General features: G+C 44.4%; 1 long non-coding RNA gene across 2 annotated transcripts in view; it reads right to left on the bottom strand.

Moving 5' to 3' along the window:
- Nucleotides 1-1468: 1468 nt before the first annotated feature.
- The window catches only part of LOC122175827, a 14986-nt gene continuing 3134 nt past the window's right edge, over nucleotides 1469-13320 (bottom strand). For both annotated transcript variants that reach the window (XR_006177512.1, XR_006177511.1), the window contains exons 2-3: nucleotides 7190-7293; nucleotides 1469-2885 (exon numbers count right to left, since the gene is read on the bottom strand). This is a non-coding gene — a long non-coding RNA (uncharacterized LOC122175827). The remainder of the gene's footprint in view (nucleotides 2886-7189; nucleotides 7294-13320) is intronic.

The following is a 13320-nucleotide window of genomic DNA, read 5'->3' as shown; positions in this document are numbered from 1 at the left end:
ATATGTGTTCAGGGCTAAAGACTTGCTTTCAATCAAAAATGGTTATGTATTTGTCATACCTTGGGATCTTTGGAGATGGATTTCTAATAGACCTTGTTCTCTCTCATTTGCCTTTTCATTTTTCCTTGTAGCTACAAGTCCTTTCCTGTGGCCAAAACAATATGGGAATTGTCATGAGGAGGAGGGATCTCACAGCACTCCTGAGCAGGCCCCAGGCACTGTGGCAGTGTGTTGGCATTACTGCAGTAACTGGAACATGAGGAGACTTTTCCAGAGCAGCATGGCGTGTAGAGCAGCAGGCTGGCTCTGGCTCTGCCACCCCACAGGGCCAGCCCCACAGGGCCCAATGCATCACCCCACACAAGGCCAGACACCCTCTACAAGCTTAGTTTTCCAGAAAAAAAGATCAAAGCTGTGGGAGTACTCAAACACAGAACTGCCTTGCTCTGTCCTGCCCAATGAGACAGAGACTTTGTTGGAGAATTAATTGCTTTTACATCAATAGAGAAACTTTGCACTGCTTCCACCTCATTCCCAGCCACACTGACCTTCGTTACACCTTGACTCTTTCAGCCCATCTGGCTATAAATTAGGACAGACAGGTTACACCCTTTCCTTCTCCTGTAATGCACATGAACATCTCTGCAGTGCTGTTGGCACACAAAAGCTTTTGCCCTTTCTGTTTCCCTCCCTTGATAATGAGCCATCCATTAAGGAGGCAGATGCAGCTTTAGCTGGCGATATCTTATGTAATTATGTGGGTGAACAACAGAGACAGAGCGAGTAGAAGATGGTGGGAAGCAGGAAAAGCAAAAATGGCACAATTTCCAGAGCCCAGAGAGCTGTAGCATAACTGGCTTTTTTCTCCTTTGTTACACCCCTGATGCTACAGCCTATGGGAAAGTTGTGCTCCCCAAAAGCCCTGAGCACAGCTCTTTTGCATCAGACCCATTTTAAATAAGTTTCAAAGCCCAGCTTATCCCACCAGTGTCGGGTTATTGTATCAGCAAGCAGAGGCATGGACTCCCAAAGGAACAGAGTTTTCCTTGAGGGGCGTGTGCCTCATCAGCCCCCCATTACTAGCTGCCAGATATCTTTCCACTCACTTGATTCCTTTGGTCTATTGTCCTTCATGTACTTGCTTGCCATTCCTTACCACGTGCCTATATCAACCTGGATTTCCAAATGCTCTCTGTCAAAATTGGTATGGCTAATGCTGCCCTCCTCACTCAACCAGGAAATCTTCTAACAGAAAAACAGCACTCTTTGTACCAAACAGGGAACAACATGTCTGTAATGAACAGAAGAACCTAAAACCTTTTCCAGAGGCCATACCAATTTCAATACCATATCAAAGTTCAGGTAGAACTAACAGTCACAGGTGAGATCTGGACTTGGGTCCCAAGTGATGCTTTGGCTCAGTCCAGACCCGTGATTTGTTCTGTGAAGGTATGTGAATCTACCCCAGGTCTCCCAGCCTTCTGATGTGAACTGTAAGTTTGGTCTTGTGACGAAAAGGAAAGGTGTTGGGTTAAGTTTGGGGCAAAGAACTAATGGTCTTACCATTTTATTTTATTCATTTCATCCTAGTTACTCAACCACCCCTGCCCTAAAGCTGGTAGAAGCTTGGCTCACAGACCATCCCTGTGTATCCACTTCTGGCTGCCAGCCCCACATACACACATATTAAATCTTACCTAATGAGTAATTAACAGGGGACTGGGACATTTCATTTGCCTTACAGCAGCACACACCTCAGGGAATGAAATAACGTTTCAAGGCTGGACACAAACATACATAACACAAAGATTTCACAGTTTACCTTACAGATGACCACTGCAAAGTCCATACAAAGGAGGAAGCAGATATAGGAGGAAAAGTGCCCTATGGGGCAAGACTCTACATTAACTGGGTAATCAGCAGGCTTTCTATGAAAGATTTTGTATTTTAGGACTACAGTGCGTGGCTGAGATGAAGCACTGCTATTTTTACGTTACAGATTGGAAACGTAGGCACAGATACGAAAAATGTTCTGTACAAGATGGCAAAAGAACTTGGTGGCAGAGCCACAGATTCCCTCTCCTTGCACCTATTTCTTGATGTTTTACCTCCAAGATCTTCGCTCTTACCAGAGGTCTGTGAAGCCAAAGGCAGTTCAGAGGAAGGATCTGCTCGCACAGGCATACCAGGATATTCAGACAGGAGCTGGAAATCCTTTGTGGATATGCTATCTCTGGAATGGGACTACGTCTGAGCCCACAGCCCCCCAAAATAGGTGCTCTACTGGGATCCACGCTCCAGAGCTGTTACACTGCCTGTTCTACAAAAAAGATGCTCTTACCTGCCCATTCCATAGCTACAGACAGCCTTTGCATCACTGCAGCTGTTTCTCCCCATTCTCCTCATTTTTATGTCACACTGGTGAAAAACACTGTGTGGATTGTCCTTACCTATGTACTGGATATGCTGGAGTGATGAAATCTCTCCTCACCCTGCCCGCCAGCACACCTGCACCGGGATGTACTGGGACCAGTTGGAGGGATGGGGAGGGCAGTTTGTCTCTCAGCCAAAAATGCAGAGGAAAGCCTGCCAAGTAGAGGAGGTCAGGGAGCCTCGTCCAACCGGCTCTGCAGTGATGCCACACTTGGAACCCACAGACCAGCGCCGCTGATGCAAGTCCAGGGCTGGCTTTCCTCTTGCCAGACTGATTTAGTTTTGTGTTGCTAACATCCGTGCTGCATCTGTATTCAGTAACATACTGTACAGTCTTTGCTTTTCATTTCTTGCATGGTTGGCTCCCATGCCCACCACAGGAGCTGCTCTGTGTCTGCATTATGAAAGCACTGTACAGGAGGCAGTGATACCAGGCAGATTAGTGCAGGATCCTGTAAATACAGACCAGACAGGAATGAACATTCACAAAAGGTACTGAATTCATGTATTATGGACAACTTTAACTGACTTTGCAACAATAGAATACTTCAAGGTCAATTTTTGGATAAAATTTAAATAGCTACCCAGAATAGATACACAGAATACCCATGTACCTGTAGATACAGACCCACAGAGCTGGAGGTGCCTCTGATCATTGCAGGGAATTGGACTGAATGACCTTTAATGGTCCCTTCCAACTCAAACGATTTTACAAAAATACTGAAATGAGTGCATTTCCTGATCTTTGACAGGGATAGCCTATAAATATCTTTTAAGAGCCATGAAAGCATTCAATGAAGACATCAGTTTATATTTATCCCTCAAACTCACCACAAAATGAGTACAGCGTTTTTTTTTTTTTTCTTTGAAAAACAATAGGAAGCAAACTGGTTTATCTTACTATACCTGCCATAAATACCTTTATGGCAAGGTAATTACTAAGTGCATTGTGTTGAACAATTTGTTACTTTGTTAGGGGAACATTTGTCACAGCCTTTGGAGATGGCAGAAGAAAACTCCTCCGTGACCTTTGGAAAATTAAATCTGGCATTGCTTAGAAGTCAAAGTTGATAAGCTTGTCTTTAAGCTTCAGAAGCATTTCCCATGCCTCCTGAAAAAGATGCAACTTGCACTTCCACTGAACTGAAGCCAAGACAGCTTATGCCTGCCCTTTTACAGCCATAGAACAGCTTGGGTTGGAAGGGACCCGAAAGCCCATCCACTAACAACCCCTGCCATGGGTTGGGTGCCACCCACAAGCTCGGCTGCCCAGGGCCCCATCCAACTTCTCCTTGAGCACCTCCAGGGATGTGGCATCCGCAGCTCTCCGGGCCTCACAAGGGCAGAGCAGAGGGGGACAATCACAACCCCCTCCCTCTCCCTGCTGCCACCCCTCTGTTGACAGCTCAGGATACTGTTGGCCTTCAGAGCTGCAAGAGCATGCTGCTGGCTCATATCCAGCCTCCTGTCCACCAGGACCCCCAAGCCCTTCTCTGCAGGGCTGCTCTCTCCGAGTTCTCACAGTTTGTAGGCACTTCTGGGCCTCCAGTGCTCTATGCCTACATGGCTTTCAGGGCAAGCAACTGACTGCAGCACTGCAGGGCTCTGCACTCAGCCTCGCAGGACAGAACACCGTGGGCTGGAGAGATCGTGAGCTTGATTGTGTGATACAAACAAAGAGAGAGCCATTATCAGACGCTGCTTTGCTAGGCTACACGGAGAACCACCTCTGCAGATTGCACAATGCCCTCGGATGTTCCCAGCAGTGCCACAGGGCTGGCGCTCGGACAGAGAGGAAACCGGATCTCCTCCCTCCTTCCCTCCCAGCATGGGAAAGCTTAGCAGAGCTGTTGTATAGGCAAAAAGCCCTCACTTATCTCCTGGGAAAGAGCCACGCCGCTCTGGAGCATCCATGACACACAGTGCTACAGTGAGGGAACAGAGGAACGTAGTGTGGGCCACAGGCATAGAAAGAAGCTGGCTGTTACAGAGTTAAAATTGCAGAAGAGTTTTAAACTAAAGGCTGCGGGGAAGGAAGAAACTGGAAGAATGCTTCATTTGGTCGAAACTTTCAAATCTCTGTTAAGAAAAAAAGATAGAAAAAGGGCAGAGGAGTGGAAAACAGAGAAACCCCAATTAAGCCCCTTAAGTACATAAGCAAGCCCCGATGTGTTGCTCTATCCGTATGCATTTCAGAAGACGTGACACACAGCCACTCATTTTTCATGCCTTAGCTGAAATGCCTCTTTTTTTGTGGAGGTAGAGAATCTACAGGAAGAGGATAAATTATACTCAAGTTCATCCCATCTGGCAGCCAGGATCTGTTGTAAGATGTAGCTAAGAAGAAATTTCTTCTTGTCATAAGACTGTCAAATTCAATGTTTACCTTTAAAAAAGGGAACCACATGAAAGTGAGGAAATTCATTGAAGTGAGCAGCTAGAAGCAGTAATGCACTTACAGATGATGTAATGCTGCTTGAAGATGCTGTACAGCAGGCTCAGTGTAAGGAAAAGGTAAGCTAATGTGATTAAAGCATGCAACACTTCTAGGATGAAAAAAGAAATTCTCCCAAAAAAATGGGGTGTTAAGGAAGATGGAAAATGAAACTATGAAACTATAATAAAGCACAAGGAAATTAAGAACATGCTAGTTCAACAATACTGAACAAGGAGCTTTTTTCAAGCAGGAAGCTGCTGGAGAGATGGCAGGGGTGTGTGTGCAGATTATGTAAAAGCGGTAAGGCCATCACAGGAGATGAGAATTAGCTCCTTCTGTTGGTGTTCCTGGAGAAACTTCCACACTGCATTACTCTATAAGAGGAGTGGTCACTTATGCACTACACCATCAGCTGCACCAGGCTGAGGCCACTGTGCTTTCTTCGTTTTCCTTATTCCTTATTCCCTTCCTTGTCTCCTTCCATGTGTCAGCACCAGCAAGGTTTCCTCACCATGCTGTGCCTGGGCTGCACTCCACAGCCTTTTATGGGTTTTGTGCTTCAGGCACAAAGCAGCTGGATGCTGTCAGCCTGCTGGGATGACTCATGAAGGTTGGCATGGGCTGGTATTCTTTACCTGATACAAAACTGACACAAAGCAAAACATTCACTCTTTGTGCATCATTGAAGTCCTATATAAATGAAGATAATGAGAGCACCTCATGAGGTTGCCTCAAAAACTAACTGATATGGCCAAAGCTTTGAGATTCTTGGATACAAATACAAATTATTTAAGCAGCTTTTAAGCAGTTCTATTTTAAATGTGAAACAGACACTGTTGCATCAAGGTCCTTTCAATCGGATATGCGACCAAGATGAAAGCAAGGGTCTGGAACTGATCATCTTCAAAGTGGAAGCACCTGGAGCAGCTGCTCAGTGTGGATGCCAATCACCAAACAGGCACTGGAAATACAAAACATTCTGGGTGTGATTTGTTACATCAACCATTCTCATCTGAGCTGGACCAGGCTGTGAATCAATACAGCATGGACATTCTGTGACAGACAGAACTGCTGCAATCACTTCAAGTAGGGGCATACCAAAGTTGTATTCCCCTTTCTCAACGTTTCTGCTTATTCCATAATTAAATCATTTAAAAAACTTTGTTTCCCCTTCAAACACCTCCCACAAGCATCGTATCATTTAGCCATGCAGCAGCAGGTCTTAGTTCCAGAAGCAAATTTTTATGACCATTTCTAGTTTTTAAAGGTAGCTCTAACAAGCTTCACTAGGAGCCACAAGGAGAGCTTTTATCCAAGAACAGTGTTCTCTGAAAGCAAGCACAGCCTGCAATGCAAATAGATAGCTTTCACAATACTAATCAAAATGTGTTAACACTAATCAAAACAAAAATTAAATTAGGATAACAAGCCTTTGAAGATCTCCTCTTCTTCTTAAACAGATTTAGAATTTCCTTGTCACATGCATCTTTCACACCGAAAATTCAAGTGTTCCTATTCTTCCAAAAGCATGAGCGTGGTCTAAGGGCACTGCAGATTTCTCAGAGTAGAAAGCCTCTCTCCTATCTGTCCCAGCTGAGCTCCTGCACCATGGATGGAGGGCAGGCAAGGTCAGTGTTCAGATTCCTCTCAGCAAAGCTGGAAATCTTGGTAAATGCTTTGGATGCATAGGGTACTTTGCTCTGTACATCCTTACTTGAAATATCACACAATCCACTCATGCCATATGGTCTAACAAACAAGCTTAAGGTTTAGGCTGCTGTTGTTTCTTTAAATTAGACCTTAGGTCACCAACTATTAGGCTTTCAGCACTTTGAAGTTCACACATGTAATTAAATCCAGTTAAATAAAAACTAAAATCCATCTTGCTCCCATACCATCCTGAGTGCTGACCTGAAATAATCCAATGTCATCTTTGCACTTTTCAGTACTGTGCAGAGATCAAGCCATCCCATTTCTCACTTTGGGATTAATAAAGGACTCAGTTAACCGAACCTCTTGACTTCCATGATACATCCAACTCTCCCATTTCCAAATATTCTAGCCACTTCCAGGGCTGTTCTTATTATGGTCTCAAATCAGCCTTGCAGCCTCAAATGCCTCTGTGCCCATCACTCTCTGTGACAAACAGTTGCTCTTTTGCCAAAGATGCATATGGAAAACTTCAGGACAAAGAGAAGAATGTGTCTCACTTACTTCCAGTACTTCGGAGCACCCAGCACCCAACCCAATCACTGCACCAAATTTATTTCCCATTTTCCCTTCAGTAAAAAGCAGGGACCAGATCCCACTGACACCTACCATCATCTTAGCACAGACTTCACAGCCCTCCTGACTTCAGCAAACTCTGCTCAAAGCTCTCTGTTCCCGCCAGCTTTCCTGTGCTCCTGGGCTTCGCAGGGTAGCTGTTAAGGACAGAAATAAATCCTTTGTTTACTCTAGAAACCAAAAGAACTGCTTTAACCTCTGGCTAAAAACAGGTGCATTTTCCTATCAGGTTCATGAGTCAGTCATCCCAGCACAGAGCAGTGAGCTTGGAAAGCCCAGAGCTCACTGGAAAACAGGAAAGAATGACTTTTTAATTGAATGGTGGCAAATGTCATCATCCGGTTTTCCTGGGTGGCTTTTTTCTTTTTAAGTCATGTTAAATCATTGGTTTAACACAGCTCAGGCCTGTTCCTCACACGTTCCTCTCCAGTGTGGTATTCCAGCATCATGCTCACTTTGGGATGGAAAACACTGCCGTTGTTGGACTGCTAGGGGTAACTGTGTGTATAACATGTGACTGCATAAACCGAGCAGGCAATTAATACCTCTGTAATATATGGTGTGCTTGGCCCAGCATAATCAGACTTTCCAGCAGAGAGATTTGTATAAATATATTTGTTTATATGTGAAAACAAAGCGCTCCCTTTCTGTGGAACTGTTTTCACAGAAAACAGCATTGCTTCTTGCCTACCACATGGACAAGAACAACTAAGGAATTCTTAAAAGGTGACCTTCAAAAGTAACTTCTTTTTTGATGAAATAAAAAAAAAAAACATATTTGCTGCAACACCTTTCCATTCCAACCTTAGCACTAGAAACTCAGGTCTGATTGCCCTGTTTTTCCACAACTGAAGACTCACGACAGCACCCCAAGGAGCTGCTCTGAGGATATTTCCCCACTGCACAGTTAACTCATGTTCTGACTCCACCTGAAATCAGTGGTTCTTGTAATACACAGAGGAGAAACCTCTGACCTGGCCAAGGTGTGCTCCCAGTCCAGACCAGCTTACCCACTTGTCCGTAGAGAGCAGGTAGGACTTGTCTCTGTTTTGCACTATGAATACAGAACTGAAAATTAAATAACATAAAAATCACCCATTTTGTCAGTTTCCCCTAGTTCCCCTGTAGCAACCAGGTGGCTGGGAAAGAATCCTGTGTGAACACAAGAAAAGAAAGGCTCAGTGTCCAGAAATAACACCAACAAGGTCTCAGAAGCGTGATGGCTTTGCTAGTGTCTCACTAGGTTAGGGGTTTTTGAAATAAGGAGAGTTGTCATGTCCCCAAGCAGCAGGGATGTTCAGAAGAGTTCTCTGCATGTCTCTGTTCTCCAGAGAAGATCAGCGAATGAACAGTGAGAAAAAGTCCTGGCATTCTTGGCGCTCAAATTGAAGTGGATAAATGTGCCTTCAACATAATGGAAGAACACATTCTTAAATCCCTCTCAACAGAGCTACAGATAAATGCAATCATCAAGCATCCCCACTTTACCAAAGCCAGTCTTCAAAGGCTTTCCACTTTGTTTTATCACATTAACCACAAATACTTCCAGTTCCTGTCCATCCCCACTCCATTCATCCCACCTCACCCTGCTTTGGGTCGTTTTGAATGCCATCAGCAGCACTTAGAAAAACAACAAAGTCAATTACCCATGTCCATTAACCTATTCCAACTGCACATTCAGCTGGTTGGGTAAGATGCATCCCTCCAAATGACGACTGAATGGCAACTTTCCATCCCCATGGGCATGGCTCCGAGGTGCCACACAGCTTTCTTGCCACCCAAGCCCACTCCAGGGCAAAAGGAGGAGGCCAAGGGACTGCAGAGCCACACGTCTCGGTGGGACAGATGCAAGAGGGAAGATAAGACAGGTGTAATACCCGTACATGAAAGAGTCACGTTAATCAGGGTTTTTATGAGTCTTAGAGGTCTACAGAAAGTGTGCAAGAGTCACTTAGGGGTCCAAGTGCCCACTTGGTTTAGTCAGGAGTTAACAGCAACAAGGAAGAAAGATCTACACCTTGCTGAGAAATATTTTTTAAAAACCCAAACAACTACCACTGCTGTTCACCCAAGTTTTGTGAGCCATGAGAGCAAACTTCAGCAGTGAGTGAACGAGAAATGGTGGTAGAACTGTGCTACTATTCAAAAACATCTCAATCTCAGTGAGGATTAAGTCATGGCTTTCCAATTCTCCTCCATGCTTCTGAGCCCTATGGGATTAGTCCACCCTAAGGGTAGCCATGCACACAAATGCACTGTTATTTCTGGTTTTCTGCTCAGAGGCTAGCTCAGCCTGCTCAGAGTTCAGTACACTCCAGACATCATAAACAGACGTGAGAATCCACTCCTGGTTTCACCATCACTGTTTAACCAGCATGATCTCTCCTAACGACGGAGAAAACAGACTGGTCAAAAAAGGGTGTAAAACGATCTTTCTGCACTGCCAACATCACAGATTGAAAGCTCTGGGGAATGAAAAGGTGATATTTCTGTATGCTTTCACAGCACAGAAGGAAAAGAGGTCAATAAAACAGGAAAGCATACCCCGCAGCTGCCGTGGTACCAGTCCTACAACGCACATCTTTCTGGGTCACCCAATAACAGCACAATATCGATAAATGAGAGCTAAGAATAGGACGGACACCGAGGGGGGAAAGCAATGACAACAAAGGGGAAGCTGGATGGGGAGGAGGCAGGGACTGATGAACATGAGAAAGTTAGGAGCCTGCAGTTAGCTCTGGCCTTGCACCGAGCAAGAGGTGACTGAACCACCGCAGGTTGTGGAAAAGAAAATCCCTTGTGCATTCCCAAAACAGCCACCAGCTGCTCTGGCCCTGAGGTGACTAATAACTATTTGACACTTTGTGGCTTTACTGGAAAGTTCATTTATTTTGCTTTATTTTTCCCAGCATAAAGAGTCTCCTTCCCTTGCTGAGTTCCAGAGAAATAAAGAGGGAACTCGAATAACAATTCATTTCAAAGCTGCAAATGTCTCAGAGATGTTCATGGGAGGAAAGTGGAGAATTTAATTCAGTCTGTACTAAAACATCCCCACTCAATCACGCTCACATCTGGCACCTCAAACACCTGCAGCAAAGGGCTCAAAAGCAGAGAACAAGAATATGCTCCAAAGAGAGAAATCGTAGTCTGGTCTTTAACAAAAGATAACGTGAGCTGGGTTTTGTTGTACTGTGCTCTTCTTCAGCTTCTTGTGGCACCTGGGGACGTGGTTAGTGGATATGGTAGTGATGGGTTCACAGTTGCACTAAATGATCTTAGCGGTCTTTTCCAACCTTAATGATTCCATGATCCTAACTGGCCTTTCTGGTTTGACATATATTTCCCTAGTCTCTGGCTGAAACCCATTACACCTGCTCTCCAGGTTCACGAGAGTACTGTCAGCCTCCAGAACCTCCTGTATTTCTTCTCCAAGCCCCGCTCTTGCATCACATCACCCTGCAGCAGCCCAGAGGTGTCAATCAGGGAACCATCCTGGGGCACTCACACCATGCCATCAAAAAGCCACCATGCAAAGTCCTTGTCCCTTCCTCCCACAGCCTTCTTGGCACTTGTTCCTACAATTCCCATTTTGCTGGAAGGGAGGAGCAGGAAAATAAACATGACCTGCGCTTCTCCAGGACATGCTTGGAGCCCAGAAGATCCTTTGTCAAATTAGCAAAAGGAACTGGCAGGAAGGAGCCTGTTCTTCCAGCTCTGCCCGTCACCTGATGACAGGAGCAATCGATTCAAAATGCAAATAAAGCGTTACAAAATTAGTCTGTTGTCCTTGAAAAAGGTTTGCCACCAGAGAGCTGCATTCTTTTTTTTTTTTTTTTTTTTTTTTCCCCTCACCCCCTTCCTTTTCTTAGTAAGAAGTTCTGAAAACAGAAATGTCAGCTGAATCACCCGGAGGTGCTTAGTCTGCAAGTTTCTCAAAACACAATAGTGAGGGCTGAGATTGTGAGAAGCTGGAGTCAAGTAAAAGAAAAAGGATAGAACCATGATAGCCCCTTCTTCCTCCCAGTTTCTCAGCATCTTTACTTGCAATATCAGCAGAGATACAGAAACATCACAGAGGCAATTCAGGAAGCTCAGAAATGTTAACTTTTGTTCCTATCGAGTTTGCATTTTCAAACATGAGTCTTATCAAGTGGGATGGGGAAAAAAAATTCTTTAAAAAAAAAAAAAAAGCAAAAACAAAACAACAATAAAGAAGGAAACCACCCACAAAGCACAAACACCGCAACTCATGATTTCAAAGTGAGCATTTCATGTACATCCAATTTTGTGAAGTCACTGCTGAGAAAAGCTCCAACCCCAAAGTAACTCAATTATCACATTTTCAGGCCTGAAGTTCTCAGGACTTCCACTATTTCGGGGAATTTACATTCTTCCCCCCCTCCCCCGACTTCCTACCCTGCTACAGCAAATCAATCCTGCCTTCAGTGCTGATGGTATTGAATAGGCAGGGAAGGAGAACCTATCCTGATTTTTTATGGCTTTGTCCTCAGTCACAAAGACCAGATGGGCAATTTCAAGCAGAGTGATTTTTATGTCTGAATGGGAAACACACAGAACAAGTGAGCACAAAAGCCAACCTTCTGCATTGCAGTTCCCTCCTACGGCAATCCTCAGAGCTGAGCACAAAAAGCACCCCTGCCCCTCCAGACCCCTCGGAGAGGGAAACATTTGTAACACCGCAGTGCCTTGTAAAAAGACATGGCATAGTTAAATACAGCAAGTTTATAAACCAGCCTCTTCCTTCACAGAGGATACAGGATGGGTGAACAGTGAAAAGCTGAGCTCAGCTAATAGATATGCAGCCAATTCTTTTGTGCAGGGTCTCACGTGTGCACGTACTTGGTGTGCAAGTAAGATGGTGCAAGATTATTTGCATTCGGTCATTACCTCTTGCTGGATGGCTATAACAGGAAATAAACATTTCTACAAGCATATTTCACTCCACTCTCCAGTATTTCTGCCCGTCCCTTTGCTCTGACTTAAACAATTATTTCTACACTTACACGATCCTGATACTAACAGACTCACCTATACTGATTTAACCATTGTAAAGAGATTACCTTCAGCTAATCCTCATTGTCCTATAGAAACAAATTAGAGCAGCGTTTGAAACAGATACAAGACGACTCAACCTGTCTGAAGCCTCTGTTGCCTGAATGAGTATCTTCTCATTGCTTCCCTTTTCAAAGCTCAAACAGGACATCCAGATCTATATAGCCCTTCACAATTCATGCCCATAACACAACACAAAGAAGTTAACTAACAATCAGTTTATACTAAGAAAGTGTTAAGTGCTTTCTGAGTATACGTAAAGAACATAGGCAGGCATAATAGGCTGTGCTCACTTGAAAACAAACAAACAAATAAATAATAATATATCAGATTTCAGACTGAAAGACTTGTGTTATACTATGGGCTAAGACTAGGTCTATGATAGCTCTTAGACCTTTTGATTCTATGATTCTGGAAGTAAACAGTTTCCCTCTACGGCACCACCCACCAAATCCACTTTCCAGTGTGAGAAAATGAAAGGGTTAATTTCTCTGTCTCTGGTTAACCTTTCCAGGCTATTTAGTTTCCTTTCCGACTCCATCTCATCAGAGGCATGTGAGGTGAAGGATAGAATTACAGACTGGGCATGTTTCCTGTACTTAGTGGGTGGATAGAGCACAACTTCCGCACTAATAATGTCAAGGTAATTAGGACATCCTGCAAAACCTGTAACAGGGAAGAAATAACCATTGTTTATTGTCAGTTCTGCTGCTGAGGTGGTGGGTTCCTCTTGTAACTACTCTTGCCTTTCTTTTTGAACTCATCTCTAACTTATTGGAGATACAGTTGGGCCAAGTCCAGAAGCCCTGGGACTCTCACTACAGCCCTGCACTAAAATCTAGTCTGTATTGAGCAATCACCAGAGAAGAACAAACCACACCTGTAGATCTGAATATGTGTGATATTAAATAGCAATTCAAACTGAGATAAAAACAGGCAAGTTTAGCTCATCTGATTATGTACTTGTGCATTCTTTAATTAAATGTCCTGCTGTGAAAGGGACCCACAAGGGTCACCACTGTCCAACTCCTGGCTTCAGAGAACCATTGGGGGGGGGGGGGGGGGGGGGGGGGGGGGGGGGGGGGGGGGGG

This window comes from Lagopus leucura, unplaced genomic scaffold (genome assembly GCF_019238085.1).
Source record: "Lagopus leucura isolate 7727_CA_CO unplaced genomic scaffold, USGS_WTPT01 Super-Scaffold_741, whole genome shotgun sequence".
NCBI classification, from domain to species: domain Eukaryota; kingdom Metazoa; phylum Chordata; class Aves; order Galliformes; family Phasianidae; genus Lagopus; species Lagopus leucura.
This window is presented reverse-complemented; position numbering and strand designations above follow the sequence as displayed.